General features: G+C 35.4%; 1 protein-coding gene across 3 annotated transcripts in view; it reads left to right on the top strand.

Moving 5' to 3' along the window:
- Positions 1-22,721, top strand: part of CFAP58 (cilia and flagella associated protein 58) — a 122,416-nt gene that overhangs the window by 59,389 nt on the left and 40,306 nt on the right. The window lies entirely within an intron of this gene.

The following is a 22,721-nucleotide window of genomic DNA, read 5'->3' as shown; positions in this document are numbered from 1 at the left end:
ACCTTCTCTCTAACATTGATCATTTTCCTTTTAAATCATATTGGCCAATCTGATAGGTATGGGGCAGTACCTCAAAGTTGTTTTAATTTGCATTTCTCTAATCAAAAATATTTAGAGGGGTGGCTAGGTGGCCTAGTGGATAAAGCACTGGCCCTGGAGTCAGGAGTACCTGGGTTCAAATCCAGTCTCAGACACTTAATAATCACCTAGCTGTGTGGCCTTGGGCAAGCCACTTAACCCCATTTGCCTTGCAAAAACCTAAAAAAAAATATTTAGAGTATTTTTTTCATATGACTATAGATAGCTGTAATTTCTTTTTCTTCTTTTTTTTTTTTATGCAAGGCAATGGGGTTAAGTGGCTTGCCCAAGGCCACACAGCTAGGTGATTATTAAGTGTCTGAGGCTGGATTTGAACTCAGGTAGTACTGACTCCAGGGCTGGTACTCTATCCACTGTACCACATAGCCGCCCCAAATAGCTTTAATTTCTTCACCTGAAAATTGCCTTTTCATATCCTTTGACCATTTATCAATTGAGAAATGACTTCTATTCTTATAAATTTGACTCAATTCACTATATATTTTAGAAACGAATCCTCTATCAGAAACACTATCTGTAAAAATTGTTTCCTTTTAATCTTGGTTGCATTGGTTGTATTTATGGAAAAAATTTTCAATTTAATGTAAACAAAATTATCCATTTTGCATTTTATAATGTTCTGTATCTCTTCTTTTTGTCATAAACTGCTCCTCTTTCCATAGATCTGACAGATAAGCTATTCCTTGTTCTCCTAATTGGCTTATGATATCACCTTTTATGTCTAAAACCTGTACCCAGTGATTTGACTTTAGACCTCAGAATTTTCCCAGTGAAATACAAAAATACAAAATTATTGGAGCAGGGTAGAGGCAGTTATCTCTAGGTCTTTGACTTGGTGATTATGGATTCTTTCTGGACCTTTCTGGAGATCATGACTCTTACCAAGGCCTCTGTCAATTGGTCAAACAAGAATGAACCTGGACATTTTTGTTTTATGTGGTTATTAAAAAAAATCCTTCCCAAGATGATGTAAACAAATTCAGATTGTCCTACCTAGTTTATGAGTCTGTTATCTCCCTTTAGGGTGGTTTTGTGGAACCACAAGCGTAGGGAATGCACCTTATCTCTTATTGCTACTGGTAGAAATTGGGGAGAAAAGAGACATAACAAGATATTAATATAACTATCCAGAGCCATGTATGTTAATTTATTGACCAGAAATGTTAGAAGGAATCCATTTTAGAGCACAAAATATAATCCAGAGTCATTTATAACCCCTGGTCTGGGCTCTCTGTAGTCTCAAATAAGTTATGCTTGAAAGTAAGCTTTCCAAGTAAAATGGAATATGGTCTGAACCACCACTCTTGAATTTTATAGTTATTCCTTTCTGGCTGCTTGCAGGATTTTCTCTTTTATTTGATAGTTCTGGAATTTGGCCACAACATTCCTTGGTTTTTTCATTTTTAGGATCTTTTTTCTGGAGGGGATCGATGTATTCTTTCAATAACTACTTTGCCTTCTGGTTCCATGATATTAGGGCAGTTTTCCATCACTAGGTCCTGTAATATTAAGTCCAGGCTTTTTTTCTCTTCAATGTTTCCAGGAAGTTCAATAATTTTCAGGTTGCCCCCCTCGACCTATTCTCAAGGTCAGTGGTTTTGCTGATGAGGTATTTTATATTTTCTTCTATTTTTTCTATTTTTTTTTTATTTTGTTTAACTGGCTCTTGCTGTCTCATGGAGTCATTAGTTTCTGCAGACTCCTTTTTATTTAGAGAGGAGTTTTCTTCATTAACTTTTTGCAACTCCTTTTTTCAATTGGTCATTTCTACTTTTGAAAGAGCTTTCCACATTTGACCAATTGAGGTTTTCAGAGAATTATTTTCTTTTTGCATTTGTCCAGTTGTATTTTCTAAGGATTTGTTTTCTTGTTGCAAGGTATTAATTATCTCTCCCAAATTTTCCAGTTGATTTTTAAACTCCTTCCTTATTTCTTCAAGAAAGTCTTTCTGTGTTGAAGACCAGATCATATTCTCCTCAGAGGTTCTAGGTCTCTCTGAGTTAGGGTCTTTCCCTTCCAAAAATTTTTCAATGGATCCACCTTTCTGCTGAGGCTTCTTCATTTTGCTAAGACCTTGAGTTGGGGAGGGGCTTGGGATCAATAGAGGCTTTACTCACTGAGTGCAATTTCTCTGGCTGACCACTAGGAGGTGCTGGTTGCTTTCTCTGGAGTGTCTGTGACCTTGATTGAGGCCCTCTCCTTTAGCTTGAAGGGAGGGGTTGGAGCTAATGAATCCTTTTGCCTTCAATCAATGGTGGCTTGAGGTCATTCCTCTCCCTATTGTCAGCTGAGCTGGTTCTTCTACTCACACACCTGTGCCTGAGGCAGAAGTAGTCTGCCATTGTTTGTTTAGGGAAGAGGCCTCAGCTGCAATGGAGGCTTGGACTCAGAGTTCCTCAGACCAGAGGAGCCCAGGGATGGTGTCCACAGCTCTCCTGCACTGGAGCTCTCCCCCCAGCTCTGTTGGCAAGCTCCAGAGGGTCAGCATGCCTCTGCTCCCTAGATGATTCAAGACCCCGCCGTCTAGTCCCACCGCTGATCCAGCAGGTCCGGCTCTCGGGCCCTGAGACTCCCAGCTCCAATTCAGCCGCTAATCTGGCTGATCCGGGGCTGATCTGCCCTCTGCGCCAAGACTCACCCACCCAAACTCATCCAATGCTGCTGAGGGAGACAAATCCTGAGGTAGATGTTCTTTCTCCTGGCTTTTCTTTATGGGTTTGTGGGTCAGATTTCTGTTAAGAGGTTTGTTTCATATGATAGATGGGGAAAGATCAGGAAACTTTAGAACTGTGCCTGTCTTCTTTCCACCATCTTGGCTGGAAGTCGAATTTTATAGTTATTCCTAAAGCATCACATGATCCTTAGTAGTGGCTGAGAAAAGAAGAAAATATGGAAACAAGGAACCTTGGAAAGCTTTATTCAAATCAGCTACTCCTCAAGAAATGTGTTCATCAAGTCAATATGCCCTTTGAACAGGCTGACCAGCTCTGTAGCTGACATATGCAGTTTTCTTTGGACAAGAAAACCACTTGTGTCATTCTTAGAGAAAAATCTCAGTGTTTTACTGAACTAGAATGATTGGATAATTACATTAAAATGTTAGAAAAGTGCTCTGAACCTGACAGAAAATGCTACAATTAGAAATGATGTGTTTGTTTCAATTGTGGATTATATAGAAATTCTTTTAAAAAAGAATATTTAGGCTAGGTGGCACAGTAGATAGAGCACCATCCTTGGAGTCAGGAGTACCTGAGTTCAAATCTGGCCTCAGACACTTAATAACCTAACTGTGTGGCCTTGGAGAAGCCACTTAACCCCATTGCCTTGCAAAAAACCTAAAAAAAAGAATATTGAATGTTTTGCCTTCATGGAAAGGGGTTATAAGGAAATAAATAGGTCCCTTCTCACCCCAGGTTCACATGGACTATTTGTGCCCAACCTGTGGTAGAGCATTCTGAGCTCATATTGGGCTGATCAGCCACCATCAGACACACTGTGATTTTTCTCAAACATAGTGATGTCATCTTGGTCTTCTTCAATAACGAAGGACAAGAACCAGCTGCACATTCAGAAGATAAGCTGTGTCCAATCAGCTAGAGGGTAATGCGTGAGGTTCTAAAAGGTTTTGAGTAGAATTCAGTTCCTAATGTCTTCATATTTTGTTATTAATGTCAATCTTTGTGGTGGTCTATAATTTACAGTAGGCTGAGATACACTTTTAATTCTAATGCCTACATCTTTTGTATGTGTGTGTGTGAGTCAAGATACCTGGGCATTCTATAAGCTCTTTGTTTTAAGGATGGATTTGAGAATAGTGTTTCGGTACTTCCTGGAAGGTGAATTAATAAGGGACTAGAGAGAATACATAGAATCTGTTTCCTGACTCAGAATATACATAGTGAATGGGGAGACTTCCTTTTCTGTAGCCACACTAAGGAATCTTTGTTCCTTTTCTACTGAAAAGTAGAAGCATTTTTCATTGAAAAGGACTTTGTGCGCCACCTAGTTCAACCTGTACCCCAAAAGGAATTTCCTTTATAACAGACTGAACTATGATAATATAAAACCTTTCCTTAAAGACCACAAGGGAGTGGGGGGGGGCAGGAAATGGGAGATGGCCTTTAAACCTCTTGAGGCTGCCCCTCATCTTTGGAGTAACTATAGTTTACAGGAAGCTTAAATCTTCTCCACCATTTCCTCCTATTTGTACCAAGTTTTATTTGCTGAGGCTAAACAGAAGGGGGGGAAAAAACCCCTAATCCCTCTTCCAGGTGAGATCCCTTCAAATAATTGAAGATAGTTATAATATTCTGCCTAAGATTTCTTTTCTCCAAAATCAATATCCTTAGTTCCTTCAGTTTGTCCTGGACATAATCTCCAAGCTCTTTGTGATCCTTGATGAGCTTCCCCCACAACAATCTCACTTAAATAAGGACCCTAGAACTGAACATAGGCTTACAGAAGTGGTGTGACTAGCAAATAGTTTGGCATAGTTATCATGGATACAGTGCCTCTCTAAATATGAACTAAGATTGCAGTCTCTTTTTTGGCCCCTGTTAAATAATAAGAGGAGCATGGTGCAGTGGAATCTCAAACGTTTGACTCTTTTTAAGATTGCAGGTTACGAAAACACTCATTTTTTGTATCATCTGCAGTCTACTCATACCTTCCCCATTGTGAGATTTTTTTTTCTTAACCCAAAGTACAAGACTTTATATTTTCCTCTTATTTGATTTCATCATTATATTCATTCAAACATACTAACTAATTGATATCTTTTTGGATTCTGACTTTGCCCTTTAAGTATTAACTATCCCTTGTAGCCTCTGAAAATTTGATAAGCATGCCACCTAAGATCTTTATCCAAGCCTTTAATAAGAACTGGTAAACAGCACAGATCCTTGGGTACTTTGTTAGAGACCATTTCCCAGTAACTAACCATGGGTGATTATTCTGAGTCTGGGCTTTCAATCAATTCTAAGTTCATCCAGCCTACTAGAATAACACAGGTGGTTTTTGTCAAATTCTGTCATGAAATCTGAGTATACTAATGATAACTAAACACTGACAAAAAGGAAATGCATTGATTCTGACATTAATTGTTTATAATGAAGCTTTTCTAACTGGCTTTTGGTGATCATGGCTTCCTTTACTAGATGTTCTTGGTTTGGATGGTCATTCCCTTTCCAAAAGAGTCCTCTAGCTCAAGATTCCTTGGCATTTTGTATCATAGTTCAAAATTCAGTTTTAGTTGACCCAATTTCTTTTATTAAACAGAAATTATCTTTTAAACTTTTATTTTCATAAACATCAACAATTTCAAGCATTTCCATATGCAAAGAACAGGAAGAGAAACTAGTATATGAAATAATGAAATTCTGTTATGTACTACTTGTTTATATGTATATGTATATACATATGTATGTATATATATATATATATATATATTTGCTTAAATATAACATGGCCATTTTTAAGTTTTTCAAAGTTATTTTTCCTTTCTGTATTGTATTCATTATTCAAATTATTCTTCTGGCTTCAAATACTTGACTTTGTATCAATTCATGCTAGTCTTTCTAATTTTCTTTAAATTCATTTCTTTTTTTTGAATGTAATTTTATTTTTCCAATTACATGCAAAGATAGTTTTTAGCATTCATCTTTTTTAAGCTTTGAGTTCCACATTTTTCTGCCTCCTTCCTTTCCCTCCTGTCTCCCCATGACAGCGAGTAATATGATATAGGTTGTACATCTTTCATTATTTCTTACCGAGCAATAATATTTCATTACATTCATATACCATAACTTGTTCAGCTATACCCCAGTGGATGAATACCTACTTTGTTTTCAATTCTTTGCTATATCAAAAGTGCTGCTATGAATATTTTTCCATATATGTGCCCCTTCCCAATATCTTTAATCTCTTTGAAGTATGTACTTAGTCATGATATCACTAGGTCAAGTTTAGTGATTTGGGGGGAATGCACATTGTTCTTCACAATGGATGGACTGATCCACAACTTCCAAGGACTTTGTGCACCTGTCCTCCTATAACCCCTCTTGAATTGGTTACTTTCTCTTTTCTTTGCCAATCTGATAGGTGCGAGATAGAACTTTGGAGTTGTTATATTTTTAATTTCTCTTATTATTAGGGACTTGGGTAATTTCTTTGTATATGGTTGTTAATATTTCTTTTGAGAACATCACGTTCTTGTTGTTTGACCATTTTTCCTATTGAGGGAATGTCTCTTGTAGTTTTATAATTCTATCAATTGCCTATATACTTTGGATACCAGATTTTTAACATAGACATTTGTTACATTTTCCCCTTCAGTTCATTATTTCCTTATTACATTGATTTTCTTTGTGCTAAAACTTTTCCTTTTATATAATCAGAATTATCTACTTTATTTTTATAATCATCCATATTTCTCCCCATCCCCCTTTTTAAATGAATTCTTTTAATTTATGATATGTCCTTTAATATCTAGGCCATGTATACATTTGGAAATTATATAAAATGTAGTGTGAAATATTGGTCTAAGTTTGTTTAAGTTTAATTTCTTCCAAACTACTTTCTATTTTCCCAGAATTAAAACAAACAAACAAGTAAGTCATAAACTTGGTTCTGGTACTTGGTAGCTGATATTTTTAGTTAATAATAGGATGCTATGCATAATTGCTTCAAGATCTTGCATATCTAATTTATTTCTATCATTAATTTTTGTATTTTTATACCAGTGTCAATTTTGTAATTACTTTTTTGTAGTACAGTCTGAATCATCATCATCATCATCATCTTATTATAATCATTTATATAGCATTTAAAGGTTTGAAAAAGTCATCTCATTTTAACTTTATAAAAGAATATGGGCTGCTGCTATCCTTATTTTACAGATTAGGAAACTGAGGCAGACAGAAGTTAATTGCCTTGCCTAGGGTCATATAACAAATAAGTGTCCAAGGCTAGATTTGAGTTATTTTTTCATGATCTCCCTTGAGATTCTTAGCCTTTTGTTCTCCTAGATGAATTTTGTGTTATTCTTTCTAGTTCTATATGGCAATCTTTTGTTTGTTTGGTGTGGCACTGAATTAGGCTATCTTAGACATTTTTATTGTCATTTTTAATACTTTGGCATGGATCAACATACACTGTTAATACTCTATAGTTATTTAGGTCTTTATTTTTATTAAGTCTTTTTTTGGGAGTGGAGTGGGGCAGGCAGGTGGAGGTTAAGTGACTTAGCCAGGGATCCATAGCTAGGACATGTCTGAGGTTGTAATTGAACTTAGGTCCCTCCTGACTCCAGGACACTATACCACCTAACTACTCCTATAAAGTCTTTAAGCCTTTATTTCCATTTGTTTTAAAGTTGTTGTCATGTAATTCCTGTCTTTGTTTTGGTAAGATGACTTCTGGATATATTATATATTTGATAGATACCTGAATAGATTTTTTCCCCAATTTTTATTTATTTAAGGCAATAGGGTTGAGTGTCTTGCCCTAGGGTCAGCTAGGTGGCACAATAGATAGAGCATTGGCCCTGGAGTCAGGAGGATTGACCTGACCTGAGTTCAAATCCAACCTCAGACATTTAATAATTACCTAGCTGTTTGACCTTGGACAAGATACTTAACTCCATTGCCTAGCAAAAAAAAAAAACAATAAAAAAAAATAGAGTGTCTTGCGCAAGGTCATATAGCTAGGAAATTATTAAGTGTCTGAGGTCAGATTTGAACTCGGGTCCTCCTGCTCCAGAGCTGATATTCTATCTATCTACTGGGCTACCTAGCTGACCCCCAAATATTTTTTTTTAAATTTCTTTCTACTGGATTTTTTTGGCAAATATTGAAGAGCTGATCATTTTTGTGCATCTGTTTTATATCCTACCATTTTACTGGAGTTGTTTTTAATTAATTTTAGGTGACTATAATATTATGTAAACCACCATATCATCTTCTGAATGTAATAATTTAGTACTTTTCCTTGCTTATACTTAGTTCATCAATTTTTTTTCTCTTCTTCCTATAATAGCATTTCTAAAATTATATCAAGTTATAGTGGTGGCATTTGTATCTTTGCTTTACCCATGATCTTACTGAAATGTTTTTCTCTTATTATATATAATACTAGTTCTGAGTTTCATATAGATAATGTTGACTATATTAAGGAAAGGGCCATTTATTTTTATGCTTTAAAAACATTTTTTCTAACATAAATGGATTTTTAAAAAATTTTGTCAAAAAGGCTTTTCCTTCTATTGATACAATCATTTAAACTGTTTTTTAATTATCAATATAATCTATTATATTTAAAGCTTTTCTGATATTGAGCCAATGCAGTTATTGAACTGGCCTTGGCCTACTCTGACCCTGAATGTACCTAGACATTACTGTTCTGTCCTGTTTTTCTACTTGGTGACTTAGTGGGCTGGCTCTGTCCCCAGCTGCTTCTCTGATAGATCAAGGAAGGAAGCCCCTACAAGACTTCAGGCTAGTGTAATTCCCAGTCCTCTGGTCCAGTCCTTCTCAGAGAGCCCACTGCCTCAGACCCTTTTTAGATTGGGATTTTATTGGCCAGTCTAGACCCGAGTATTCTGTTTCCTGGCACTTGTGGACTTTCTTCCCCTTACCCTCCCCACTGCAGTAAAAGAAAAAAAAAGTCACCTCTGAGAACCCAGAGGCTCCTAGTAGTCCTGAATAACTGGATGGAGGAGTTTACTGATGTTTTGCTGGTCTTCTTGATCACTATTTTATCTGATGCTCCTTTTGGTCTTCGTGAGAAATTTAGGCATTTTTGGTAACTTTCATTTTGCCATCTGAAACAAAAATATAGGAGTTTATTGTTAATGTTTTTTTAAAGTATGTCAGCATCCAAGGTCATACACCTCAAACCCAAAAAGTTTTCTGGGTCTCAGGATCATATCTAAAGCCCATCCATTCCTTCCTTTTTCTTATTACTCCATTCATTTCCCTAAAAAAAATAATCCTGCAATTTTAATAGTTTATAAAAGCTGAAAACATTCTCTAGGAAATGGTATGGTATTTATAAATATCTATGCACAAATGGTGCTATCACATTATAGAAAAGTTAATGTGAAATAAAAGTATCAATTTATAGTGGAAATAATACTAGATTAAAAATTAGATGACCTAGGTTAGAGTCCTAACTCTTCCACTAATCTGTTGGGCAAGTCACTTTGTCAGATTTTACTTTTTTCATCTAGAAAATGGGGTTGTCTCCACTCTTTTTTCCAGTCTTATCGTCCATGTTTCCAAAAAATAAATTCTTAGTCTATTTATGAGGACACTTAGAGAATCAGGAGATTGGAAAGTTCTTTATTCAATTACATGAAGTATCAGGGAAGAATTAATTAAAACTATTTAGTCTTATTTAGCTAATTTTCATTAGTTTCTTTTTTTATAATTAGGTTGATCCAGTGAAATTTTGAACAAAAAAGATTGCATTGAAAAGGGAAGAATAGACATGTAGGAGGTAGGATGAAAATGGCAATCTGTAGATGAATGAGATTAGATTCTAGTCAAGATGGTAGGAACTTATTCAATACTCTACAGATATTATGTGCTTGGTGGACTGAATACACATGTCTACATACATATATGTATATATACATTTCTAATGTCTTTTTTTCTTTAATTCTCCTTTACAAAGTACTCATAAAGTGGAAAATGTCTGCCTGTGAAAATAATTGAATATTCTATATTCTAGGGCAATAGAAATCACAATGTCATAATATAAAAGATATATAAAATAGAAGTCATAATGATCTGCAAATATTAGTTGCTCTACTTAGCCTTCTTTTCTAAGTTCCATTTTGGTTGATGTAACCTGTTTGTCAGTCCAATAAATGTCAATACCTTTGTCCTGGAAGAATTGTTTTTCTTGGTCCACTCATATACCATTTAAAACTCCTTGGCTTTTAGCTTTACTTCCTGAATCTGGATTATTAATTATATCATGATGCCACAATCCATCTAAAAAATGATCGCAAAAAGATGAAATTACGACAATAGATTAAATGACTTGTCAGCCACATGGGTCGTCTTTAGGTCTTTTGGGAAAGAAAAGAGCAGAATGAACTGAGAGATCATTTCCCTTGAGATGTTATTGACAGTGATAAACAAGCAGTGACAACAAAGGATATGCATTTTAGGGAGTAATTTGTGTGGGGAACTTGACTGTATAATGAATAGTGACGTATTGAAAATTCATAAAGTAATAAAAGTACCTTTCTGAGTTCTGATTAGCAATGCTTTAGGAAATTGTCACATTACATACTCAACTTTCCCTGTCACACCAGCCTAGGGGCCTGGTGAATGGGGACAGCCCATAGATGGAGAGAGAGAGAGAGAGAGAGAGAGAGAGAGAGAGACATAAATGGCTAAATGAACCAAAGGAATTCCTTACTTGATAGCATCTCAGTCCTGTATTTCCAAGGTGAACTTTCTTTAATTTAATTTTATGACTGAGTAGGTTAAAGTCTGCTTTATTTAGTTGTAAAATGTCTTGAATTAGGCAAGAATTTGAAATGATATGAGCTTCTACAGGCTAACATACAATATTTAATGCTTTTCAGATCATTAACAGTGTATTCATATACTTTGGGAATGCTAGAAATAGTCATATACTTTGACTTAGGCTTAGATTACAATAGGTTAATTTTTTCCCCCCTTTCCATCTCAAATAATTTCACTTGTGCTTCCAATATGATTGAGATTTGGGGGGGAGTAGTGTGGAAGAATGGTGCAAAGGTGGGCATAGATGCTCTAGAATGTTATAGGGAAGATGGAGTGCATCAAGACTTAGGAGCTTTGGATCCAGCATGGAGACTGCAGTGCAGGATACAAAAATCTACACTGTGGATAGAAGCATGAAAAACCTCAAATACAGCATAAAAGAATTCCTAAAGGAATCTGTCAGCTATGAATAGAGATATAGACATGACCCAGCCAAATTGCTAGCTCTTATATGACTGTATTAAAAATAATTGCCCCATTATTAAGCAATGGTCCTAGTGTTTGGAAGAAATGACTCCAAGATTTTGCCCCAGTTTCTTTTGGGATGACTTTTGCAAATATCATAATTCTTGCTTCTGCTATTAACAGTTAACTAACAAGTCTCAGGCCCCAAAGCTGTGCCAAAATCATTAATGATGTGTATTAGAAAGACTGTGCCACAGGAAGATACAGTGGAAATTAAAATTGCTAAACAAAAAAACCCAGCAAAGCTAATTTAGGTTCCGTTCCAAAATGTGAGGTGAAGAACATAATTTTGCCGCTTAGAAAAAGCACTAGATGAGAGTGGGAAGGCCCTTCCTGTGTCACAAAGGATTCAAAATGATAAACCCAATTAAAAAGGGTTCTTTTCCAAGCTGCTTCCAGTGGACAAGCTTCTCTTCTATTTTGATTTCTCTCCTCCTTTCTGCTGAAATTGCACTGTGAGTTTTCTTAGTATTTTAGTTGTACTCAACCTGTCCCCCAGAGTAAGAGAGAAATGGAACCTAGTTGTATAAAAAAATGAAAGGTAGCCATAAAAGTGATGTGTATGGTTGCATGCTGATTTATATAATATATACAATTAAATAATACTTGAATTTATAATTTCTTGTAGACCCTGTCTATCTAGCTCTTATGGAGGTTGCAAAGATGGATGACAGGATTATAGATTTAGAGATGCAAGGCACCATAGAAGTCTTTTCATTCAATCTCCTCAATTTACAGATGAGGAAAAAGAGGACCTGACAGATGAGATGCCTTTCCCAACTTCACAAAGTACCAAATAACAGAGTCAGGATTTGAACCCCAGTCCCTTTGAGAACAAACATCATCCTGTTTCTATTCTTCCATACTACCCTTTGAGGATAAAAGAATCACTTCTTTCAAGGAATGGAATAGATTATAATTAGAAAAATAACTATAATATAGGGTAGAACATGATAAATGCCAGAAGATATAAAATATGTGTGTGTATAAGTATGCATTCATTTGTGTATATGGGCATATGCATATATACATATACATATATGTATATATATATGTGTGTATATATATATATATATATATGTACTATATGATATCTACAGGCAATTCCTCTATTTCCTTTCCTTTCATTCTGTTACTCTTATCTCTCTGCAGTCTAGTTTTAACATCATCATTCAATTGTAACTACTCTCTCCAAAGTTACCAAATAATCTCTTAATTGACAAATGTAATGGCTTTTTCTCAATCTTTATCCTCCTTGATTTCTTTGCAACCTTTTATACTGTCCACCATTCTTTTCTCCTTAAATTTTCTCTTCTCTTAAATTTTTATTGACCTTACCCTCTCTTGGCTACCTTTCATTTCTTTTTTTTCCTTTTAAAATTATTTTTTCCTGGTAACATGCAAAAGCAAGTTTCAACATTCTACTTTCAAAACCTTCAATTCCAAATTCTCTCCCTTTCACCCACCCCCACTGAGAAAGCAAGTTAAGTTGGTATAGATTAAAAATGTATAGCCATGAAAAACTGTTAGTCATGTTGTAAAATATACAACTGTTTCCCCCCAAAGAAAGAGAAAAATCAAGAAAAATGAAGTTGGAAAAAAAAGTATGTTTCAGTCTGTATTCAGACACCATCAGCTCTGTCTTTGGGATGAATTGCATTCTTTATGATAAGTCCATCAGAGAAATTGCTTCAATTATTTTTCCTATAGTTGCTATTGCTAGCTGTATTTCCCTCCATCTTAATCATCCTACCCCCTTTTATTTTATTCTCTCTCTCCTTTCACCCTGTCCCTCCTTAAAAATGTGTTGTATCTGACTACCTCTCCCATGGTCTTCCTTCTCTTCTGTCACCTACACCCCCCCCCCCTTCCCTCTCCAATCCTCCCTTCTTCCATCCCTTTCCTCTCCTATTTTTCTCCAGGGTAAGATAGATTTCTATACCCTATCGAGTGTATATGTTATTGCCTCTCTGAGTCACTTCTGATGAGAGTAAGGCTCACTCACTCCCCCTCACCTTCTCCCTCTTCCACTCCACAGCAAAAGCTTTTTTTTGTTTCAGAATGGGAATGTTACTGTAGACTTGGTCATCCTCAGGGAACAGGTGCCCCCCAGGGACCCAGGCATCCCACGGGTTATCCCTTAATGTCTAGATCCAGTTTGCTCTGGCCCTGTGGGCCCTTTTTAACCCAGGTATAACAGACCCTTCCCATGGATTTTCCAAGTTGTCTTGGGCTGTAAAATTGTTTTACTCAGTCTTTCTGTGGGTTCTGCCACTATAGAATTTGGTTAGAGTCATTATTTAAAGGTATTTGGAGTGGGGGGGAGAGTCTTCTTTCTTCCATCTTGGTTACCTTTCTGACATTTCTTTTCTCCTTTGGAAACTGGATCAAAGGTATCTTTTTAATGCATTGTGAATTGTGAATTGATTGAATCATTCTGGAGAGCAATTTGGAGCTATGTTTACGGTCTATAAACTTGTGCATATCCTTTGATTCATCACTACCACTATGAGGCCTGTATCCCAAAGAGATTAAAAAAGGTGGTGGTGGGAGGGATGAAGAACATCTTGTACAAAAATATTTATAGCAATTCTTTTTTGTAGTGCAGAAAATGGAAATTTGAGGGGATTCCCATCCATTGGGGAATGGCTGAGTAAGCTGTAGTATGTGATCGTAATGGAATATTATTGTCTTATAAGAAATGACAAGCAGGATGATTTAAAAAAAAAATACCTGGAAAGATTTCATTAATTGAAACAAAGTGAAGTGAACAGAACCAGGAGAACATTGTAAAAAGGAACAGCAATATGAGAATGATTTAGCTATTGTCAGCATTACAGTTGAACTAAGACAATACCAAAGAATTTATGATGAAAAATGCCATCCGCCTCTGGAGAAAGAACTGATAATGTCTGAAAACAGACTGAAGCACACTATTTTTGTTTTTCTTTCTTCCTCTCTCCTTCCTTTCCTCCTTCCCTTCCTTCCTTTCATTTTCCTCCTCAAAATGGAGGAAATGGAAATGTTTTACATGATTGCACATACATAATCTATATTAGACTGTTTATCATCGCAGCAAGGGATAGAATTTGAAACTCAAAACTTGAAAAAATACCCCAAAGCTAAAAATTGTTTTTATATGTTATTGGGGAAAATTGCTATCACCATCATCATCATCATCATCATCATCATCATCATTATTTTAGTTTTTGCAAGGCAATGGGGTTAAGTGATTTGCTCATGATCATACAACTAGGTGATTATTAAGTGTCTGAGGTCAGATTTGAACTCAGGTCCTCCTGACTCCAGGACTGGTGCTCTATCCACTGTGTCACCTATCTGCCCTGGGGAACAATATTATTTTAAAAATCACAGATGGGGCGGCTAGGTGGCGCAGTGGATAAAGCACTGGCCCTGGAATCAGGAGTACCTGGGTTCAAATCCGGTCTCAGACACTTAATAATTACCTAACTGTGTGGCCTTGGGCAAGCCACTTAACCCCATTTGCCTTGAAAAAACCTAAAAACAAATCATAGATATCCTTAAGGATTCTATATTGGTTCCTTTTCTTTTCTTTCTCTATATATTTTGCTTATTTGATCTCATCAGTTCCCCATGAATTCAATGATAATTTCTATGCTGATGATTCTTAGATTTGTCTGTCCATAATTTTTCTTCTAATGTTTTTAAATCTCCAACTACCTATTGGGCACCTTTGAATGGATATGTTGTAGATATCATAAACTTAATATATTCAAAATTGAACTTATCTTTTACCCCAAATCAATCCCCTCTTCTTAGCTTCCTTATTGCTATCAAGGGTACCACCATCCTCCCAGTCACTCAGGCTCACATCCTAGGTGTCATCTTCAACTTTTCACTCTCCTTTACTTTCCATATAAAAATAGCTGGCAACATCTTGGTAACATCTGCCATAGACATACTATTCTTTTCTTTGACACTGCTTATTCCAGAACCACTCTGGTTTACTCCCTTATCACCTCACACATAGAGTATTGAAATACTTAGTCTTCTTGTTGGTCTTTCTGCCTCAAGTCTCTCCCCACCTAGACTATAGTCTACTCAGTTGTTAAATAGATCTTCCTAAAACACTTCAGTGGTTCCCTACTACCCCCAAGATCAAGTATAAAAATCCTCAGTTTGGTTTTTAAAAACTTCAAAGCTTAACCTCTTCCTACCTTTTCAGTCTTCTCCTACTTGAATTTCCTTTCTACAGTCTGTGAGCCAGTGACATTTGACTCCTTGCTGTCCTTTGAAGATGGTACTCCAATTCTTGGTTTGGGGTACTTTCATTGGCTGACCTCCTGCCTGGAATTCTCTCCCTCCTCATCCCCACCTTTTGGTTTCATTGGCTTCCTTCAAGTCCTAGCCAATGTTCATCCTTCTGCAAGAAACCATTCCCAGTCCCCTTAAATCTTAGTGTCTTCCCTCTGAGACTATTCACAATTTATCCTAGACATTTTTGTTTATACATAGTTATTTGCAGTTTATCTTCCTCATTAGACTGACTGTAGGCTCCTTGAGAGTAGGGATTATATCTTGCCTTTCTTTATAACCTGCTTAGCACAGTACTTCACACATAGTAGGATTAACAAATGCTTGCCACCTAGCCTTTCTGTGCAGCATAGCTTTTTTATGGGTGTTAAACAATTTTTCTTACCTCCACCAATTAAAAGGAGAAGGGCAGTGTATTCTTAGAACTTTCAGCATCATGGAAGCATATTAAAAACTTCCTTTTTTAGGTCAACTGAAAATATTAAGCAATAATATTTTTTTCTAGTTTAAAACTCTTACCAGAGTTTTCCCTTTAGGAAGACATATGAAAAAAAGTCAAGAGCAAAGGCTCTGGTGAATAGGGATTATGGTTTGACCAAATTGAGATCCCTGCCTTCCCTACCAAATCATAGAAAACATGAACCACCCAGTGGCAATGCCCTCTTTACATTGCAAAAGAATTAAGATGTTAATTATAAGGAGGACACAGGTTTCAGTCATTTGTGGGTAAATTTTGGAAGGATTGACAATTATGACTAAAGTGACTATTGTTCTAAAACATAAAAGCCTCCAAACAAAAACTAGATATGACCTCTTCTTTGTTCCAGATTCCTATATTCAATGTATCTAATGGTAGGGACAGCTCCAGAGTCATGAAGAGACTCTTGTTTAGCCATCTCTCTCTTTCTTTGAACAAGAAATTCAGATTTATGTTACTGTTAAATTAATTATGATTGTTTCTAGCAGGCTTGTGCCCCAAACATGAAGTATACTATTAATATTTTTTCTTCGACAGCATCTTTCAGGGGAGTGTGCATTTATAGGTTTATTATGTGACCATATTTAGACTTTCTTTAAACTTTGTTCAGCTTCATTTAAGATGAATAAGATTCTCAGCTATCCTTCTTGCATGCTTGCTTAGGTATACTTAATATTCTCAATTATTGTGTGCTTCCTTATTTTACTTTATAGTGGCCTTTCTGTAAATGAGTTGAGGATGACTTCTCTTAAAATCAAAATTCTTTGGATATTAGAAATTTTGTTATGGAGATGGTACTCTACTTTGGTTGACTGGTTAAAAATAGTTTAAACTTTTCAGGAAATGATAGATAACCTCAAATTCTTACAGTAATGGTCAGCCTAAATGGATTACTAAATGGATCAGTGTGGACCAAGCTTTTGATTTCATCAGAAGGGTCCTTTATTATTATACATATTAGGGAGAAATTAAAAAAATGTTTTGAAGGGACTCAAAAATACAGAAATTGGTTAAATTAAATGTTTCATTTATTTTAATCTCAAATTTAAATAGATCTTCATTTGCTTAAAATTAAAATGAAAATTAAATGAAATATTCTCAAATATTTTAATTTATCAGGAATCTAGACAACAGTTCAACATTTATCTAGTTTAGGATTTTGTGATAGACAAACAAATTTTCCTTTAGATTGTAAGCATCTTTAAGGCAGGTAGTCTGTCCTTTTTGTATTTCTGGAAATACTGAGTACATAGAAAATATTTAGTAAATAGATTATAAGAGAGATGATTAGAGGAGTCACTGGTCAATTTAAAGTTTCCTAGTCAATCTGAGTGGGTCATTGCTTGGAAGGCATTTCCTCATGGAATCTGAGCAGACTGGTTATGTAGTGAATGAATTCCAAAGAGTTGAGTTGCCCTTTTATGACTGACTTGAGTGAGAATCCACCTGCCCTTCCTATGGTCTTTAACTCACTCTCTCTTTGTCACTTCTAGGCTCACTCTTCCACCTCTCTTACCACCCCCCCCCCCCCAATTCCTTTCAGGGTCTTTGAAAGGCCCTGAACCATGTAGAATATGTTGAATGAGTGATATTTCTTAAAGCTGCCCTAATGAGAATCTCAATAAGGTTATCTAGTGCTCAGTAAACTGCATAGTATTTATTGGTCAGTTGATGGAAAATCAATTCCAAATCAAGAAAAGCATATTAATTTCTGTGTGCTTTCCATGTTTCTTCAAGAAACTGTAATTCCTTCATTGTGTCTATTCCTTTCCCTGACCTACATAACAATCTCTTTTAAGATTTAGTAGGAAGTATTGGAGAATTGCAGGTCCCTGAAAAATCCATCATCCACTGGCCAGTCTGGTGAAGTGTCTCTGACTCATTTAAACTTGTCATCAAACACAGGCAAGGGGATAGTTCTTCACTGAGCTCATACTTAAGTCTTTTGAACTTGATAGAAATGCTAGAGCTTGCAATGATGCCTGGCTAGTTTTTGAAATCTTAGGATCACCTTCCCAAGGCGAGATATTGATTACTCTGAATAACCCTGAATTCTTGCCTTGACATGCTGACTTTGAAAGGGCTCTGAGCAAATACAAAGAGCATATATATGATTGTGGATTCTCAGATTTTGAGACCTCTGAGCCTTTGGGATGAGAAGTCTGAGATTCATCTCACCTGTAGCCTTAAAAGTAGAATGTAAGCAACTTGAGGCCAGGGAACTTTTTTCTTTTTTTATCCATGGTTACTAGGTTAGCCTTTTATGGTTTGCTATTGTTGATTTTTTACTGACCTTTAATTTCATTGTTACAGGGAACTCACATGTATATTATCTATTGTATTTTTATTTGTTAACTATTTTCAATGACATTTTAATGTGATTTGAGCAGAACTAAGCTTATGGACATTTTTTTTATACTTCTGGTCTAGACTCTTGAGAAATTAAGTGATTTGTCCATGCTAATGCAGTCAGTACATTTGTCAGAGGCTAGATTTGAACCCAGGTCTTTCTAGCCTCAACGCTGACTCCCTAACTACTACTCTTAAGATGCTTCTCAAGTGATATGAGAGTAGTTTTATTTTGGCTGATGTGATATTTTAATATACTTGACATCTGGTTGGTACCCTAGGCTTTTATTACTGACATATTTCTCTTTGCTTTCATCTTTTATTCACTTTATTGAGAAATTATACTTTGCTGCACGATTTCGCTTCTTTTATAGAAGAAACAGCTGTGATGTCATAGCAGTGCACATTTCTTTGGGGTCGTACATTTTCCTCCTGCGCATTTGGAAACATTTCCCATGATACATTTGTTCATTTCTATTTTGTAATCTGACTCCATCTTGAATACATGTGTGAAACAGAAATGTATTGGTTGATAAATGAATCTTTCAAAAAGTGTTGACATTTGCAATTTTCTTTGGTTTCTACTTACTGAAATCTAATAGGTGAGGGGTAAAATTCTAAACAGAAACTAGTGCTTTTTTTCTAGAGAAAGGGTTAATTTCAATTATTTTTTTTAAAAGATGCATAACAATCAATATAACTACATCAATTTATTATAAGAGCAGCATTTAAATAGGAAAATTGCTTTTTTTTAGTAAAAATACATAGCAATAGCATATCTAGTACTGGAAATGGAAACAAGTAGATTAGTTAGAACAGAAACAAAGTGTTCTGAATAAAGAAATTCTCAGTGGAACATTTAGGTTCTTATTAAATCAGTATACAATTATATTTCATTTTCAAGTGAAACAGATTTTCAGTGATAAACATTTGTGGACAGGAGCAAGATGCAGAGTTATTTTAAAAATTAGAAGAAAATGATTCAAACAAGAACTCTGGGGAGTCCTGTCTAGTTTTAGCTCTTCTCATAGTTTTTCCTCCAGAAATATCTCAGACATAAAGGTGCTACTTACAAGGATGAGAAAATTTGCAGCTGGAGCAGAAATTAATTTGTATTTATAGTCCAAATACCTACATGAATCCTTAATCAGATTTTTTATGATTTTAAGGGAATTTATAGAACCATTTAGATTGGAAAAAATCTCTAGTGGGTCATCAAGTTCACCCCTCCTTATAATGGTAGGATTGATTTTATTATGCCTAAAGAAGCTCTGATAAATGGGTGTCAAATCTGGCTCCTGTTTCATGCATTTAACAATGTAGAACCCTCTTTCTACAGACCTGATATGTAGGTGAGACACTGATTGATATAAGAGCTGACTCTATACTCCAGAGGCCTTTTCTGAGTTCCTGATGCATAGTCTATCCTGGAACAGATGCCAAATATGTGGTTTATTAAGTATTGTACTAAAGTCATCAGACTCATTTTTGTTTTGGGTTTTTGATGACTTGGTCCAGCTTTATCCTAGAGGTAGACTGAGGATAAATTTATTCCTCTACTGTTCCTCCCTCTGAAAGTCTTCAGAAAAGTCTAGGACCATCTGACTTGGTAATTAGTAACCTATGAATCTATTAGTGAGCTAATACATGCATTTTTCTGCCACACCTCTATTATTTCTCTATTCTTTTTTTTTAAGTTTTTCTAAAGCAAGCAGGGTTAAGTGGCTTGCCCAAGGCCACACAGCTAGGTAATTATTAAGTGTCTGAGACTGGATTTGAACCCAGGTACTCCTGACTCCAGGGCTGGGCTTTATCCACTATGCCACCTAGCCACCCCTATTTCTCTATTCTAACTAAAACCTATATTCTATTAAATATTCATTTTGACAGACAGTAACCATTTAATAAATTTTTTTTGAATTGCATCACTAGGGAGTCCTCAGTGTAACCTATATTCTATTAAATATTCATTTTGACAGATAGTAACCATTTAATAAATGGATTTTTTTGAATTGAATTAAATCATTAGGGAGTCCTCAGTGATATTTCCTTCTTCATTAAAAGATTTAGTATAACATTCAATTAAAATATATTAAACATCTACTTGCTATGTTTCAAACATTGTTCTAGCCTCTAAAGAGAGATACAAAGATGTATAAAATATAGTTTTTAATGTCAAGAAACTGGCAATCTAGTTGAGGAGGAAGAAATAATGAGATTATTTAATGGTATTCAAAAATTACCATAAAATGAGATTTATTTTCATATGCTACTGATGGGAATTAGTATATAAGAGTATTATGTGCAATTATATGTATATATGAAATATACTAATATTTTGTGTCTCACAATTAGATACTAAGTCATATGAGTTGTGTGTATTACTATACAAAACTTCTGGAACAAGGAAACATTAGTATGGTCTCATGTTGATTAATTCAAAGGGAATTAGTATTTGAGCTAGGATCTGACAAAAGGGCATATTATTGTGTAAAATGGGGGTTATTTCAGGAAGGGAGAAAGTTGAACATGAATGAAGCAATACTTGTGGGAGTGAGCATGGTGTATGTGTGAAATACCTGCTTGATTGGAGGGTACAGAGTAGGGGATAATGGAAAATAAGATTGACTAGATAGGGTGAATTGAGATAATAGAGGGTACTAAAAGTCAAAAGAAGAGTTTAGATAATAGGAAACCATGAAGATTTTTGAAAAGTGGAATAAGATGATGATTATGATATTTAGGGAAGATTAATCTGGCAGTATTAGAGAAAATAGATTAAAAGGGGATAGAGACTGGCACAATACTCATTAGGAGACTTTCATGGTAGTCTCTGGAAGAAGTGTCAAGTTCTTGGCCTGTGCATTTGGCCAACAAAGATATCTAGTGTGACCCAGACCAGATTAAGGTGTAATTGGAAAATATTTAACAAAAATAAATAAAAATACATATCAACATAGATGATGATTAATTTGTGGTTTTATAAGGGAATATTCATTTCTATTTGAGTTTACCACCACTGTTGTAAGAGAGAGAAGGATGGTAGAAGTAGTTATAGCAGAAAGGACAAATCACAGTGACATTTTGAAAAAGGAACTAACAGAATATAATATGAATAATTGGATGTGAAGAATACAAGAGAATATCCAAAAATGACTAAAAAAGTGACTTCAAGATTTCAAGCTCAGGAAATGATGACAAAAATAGTGCTGCTAAAAAGAAATGAGAGGGGTACCTAGGTGGCACAGTGGATAGAGCACCAGCCTTGGAGTCAGGGCCTGAGTTCAAATGTGGCCTCAGACAATAAATATGGCCTTGGGCAAGCCACTTAACCCCATTTGCCTTGCAAAAGTCCCCCCCCCCCAAAAAAAAGAAATGAGAGATTATAAGCTTGGTTTAGGTATTTAAAGCTTTAGATAAGATGATGAAATATTAAAACGAAGGTAATTTATAAGTAATCAGAAACATAGGGCTAAGCTGGGGTGTTGGCACACAGTTGTGATTCCTACTAATGGATTACTTGGGCTTTGTTGCTCTGAGCTACAATAGAGCTGATAGGACTATCAGGATGCATAGAAGGGGTAAACTAGCCTGGGTTGGAAACAGGTCAAAGTTGTCATCCTGTTCAGCAGTGAGATTGGAAAATGAGAGACCATTGCATTTCCAGCCTGGAGCAGATAGAAGAACCTAGACTCAAAAAAGAAAAGAAAAAAATAAATAGAAGATAGAATTCAATAATAAAATTATTCTATCAAGTATTTATATAGATAGCACTTTAAAGTTTGCAAAATATTTTCCACAAATTATCTCATTTTAACTTCACAACTATCTGAGTTAGGTACTACAGGCATTATTATTAGATTTATAATTGAAGATACTGAGGCTTAGAAAATTAAGTGAGTTGTCCAATGGGATCATGCTGTTAATAAGTGTTAAAGGTAGGATTTCTAGACTCTTAAGTTCATCTTGCTTTCCATTAAACCATGCTGCCTCACCTGGGATAAGCTGTAGTGAATACTTGGGGGGGGCAGGGTTGTGATGTGCATTTATGAGTTTTTCCATTCAAAAAAACACTTCTTGAAGGCTTACTATTTATAAAACTCTATGGTAGGCACTGATACAAAGGTTAAAAAATGTCAATCAACAGCCTACAAGGTGGTGGGTAGAGGAAGGGACATAGAAGATAATAATATACATAATTTCATTACCTCCTCTACTAGAAGTGAATGCCCAGCCATTTGAGCTCATGATACTTTATACAACCTTTACATATTTGCATGTTATAATTTGTATTTGCATATATTTATCTATATATAGGTCTTCTTTCTCCCTGTTAGACCATAGAGCTCTTTGAGGACAAGGATCATATCTTTTTTATCTTTGTATCTTTCCCATCATGTAGTAGGTCCTTAATAAAATTGATAAAGCTACACAACACATACAAAAATTTTTAAAATAGAAATGATGACTACTTAAGTATACTAAGAAGAACATTT

This window comes from Macrotis lagotis, chromosome 4 (assembly GCF_037893015.1).
Source record: "Macrotis lagotis isolate mMagLag1 chromosome 4, bilby.v1.9.chrom.fasta, whole genome shotgun sequence".
NCBI classification, from domain to species: Eukaryota; Metazoa; Chordata; class Mammalia; order Peramelemorphia; family Peramelidae; genus Macrotis; species Macrotis lagotis.
This window is presented reverse-complemented; position numbering and strand designations above follow the sequence as displayed.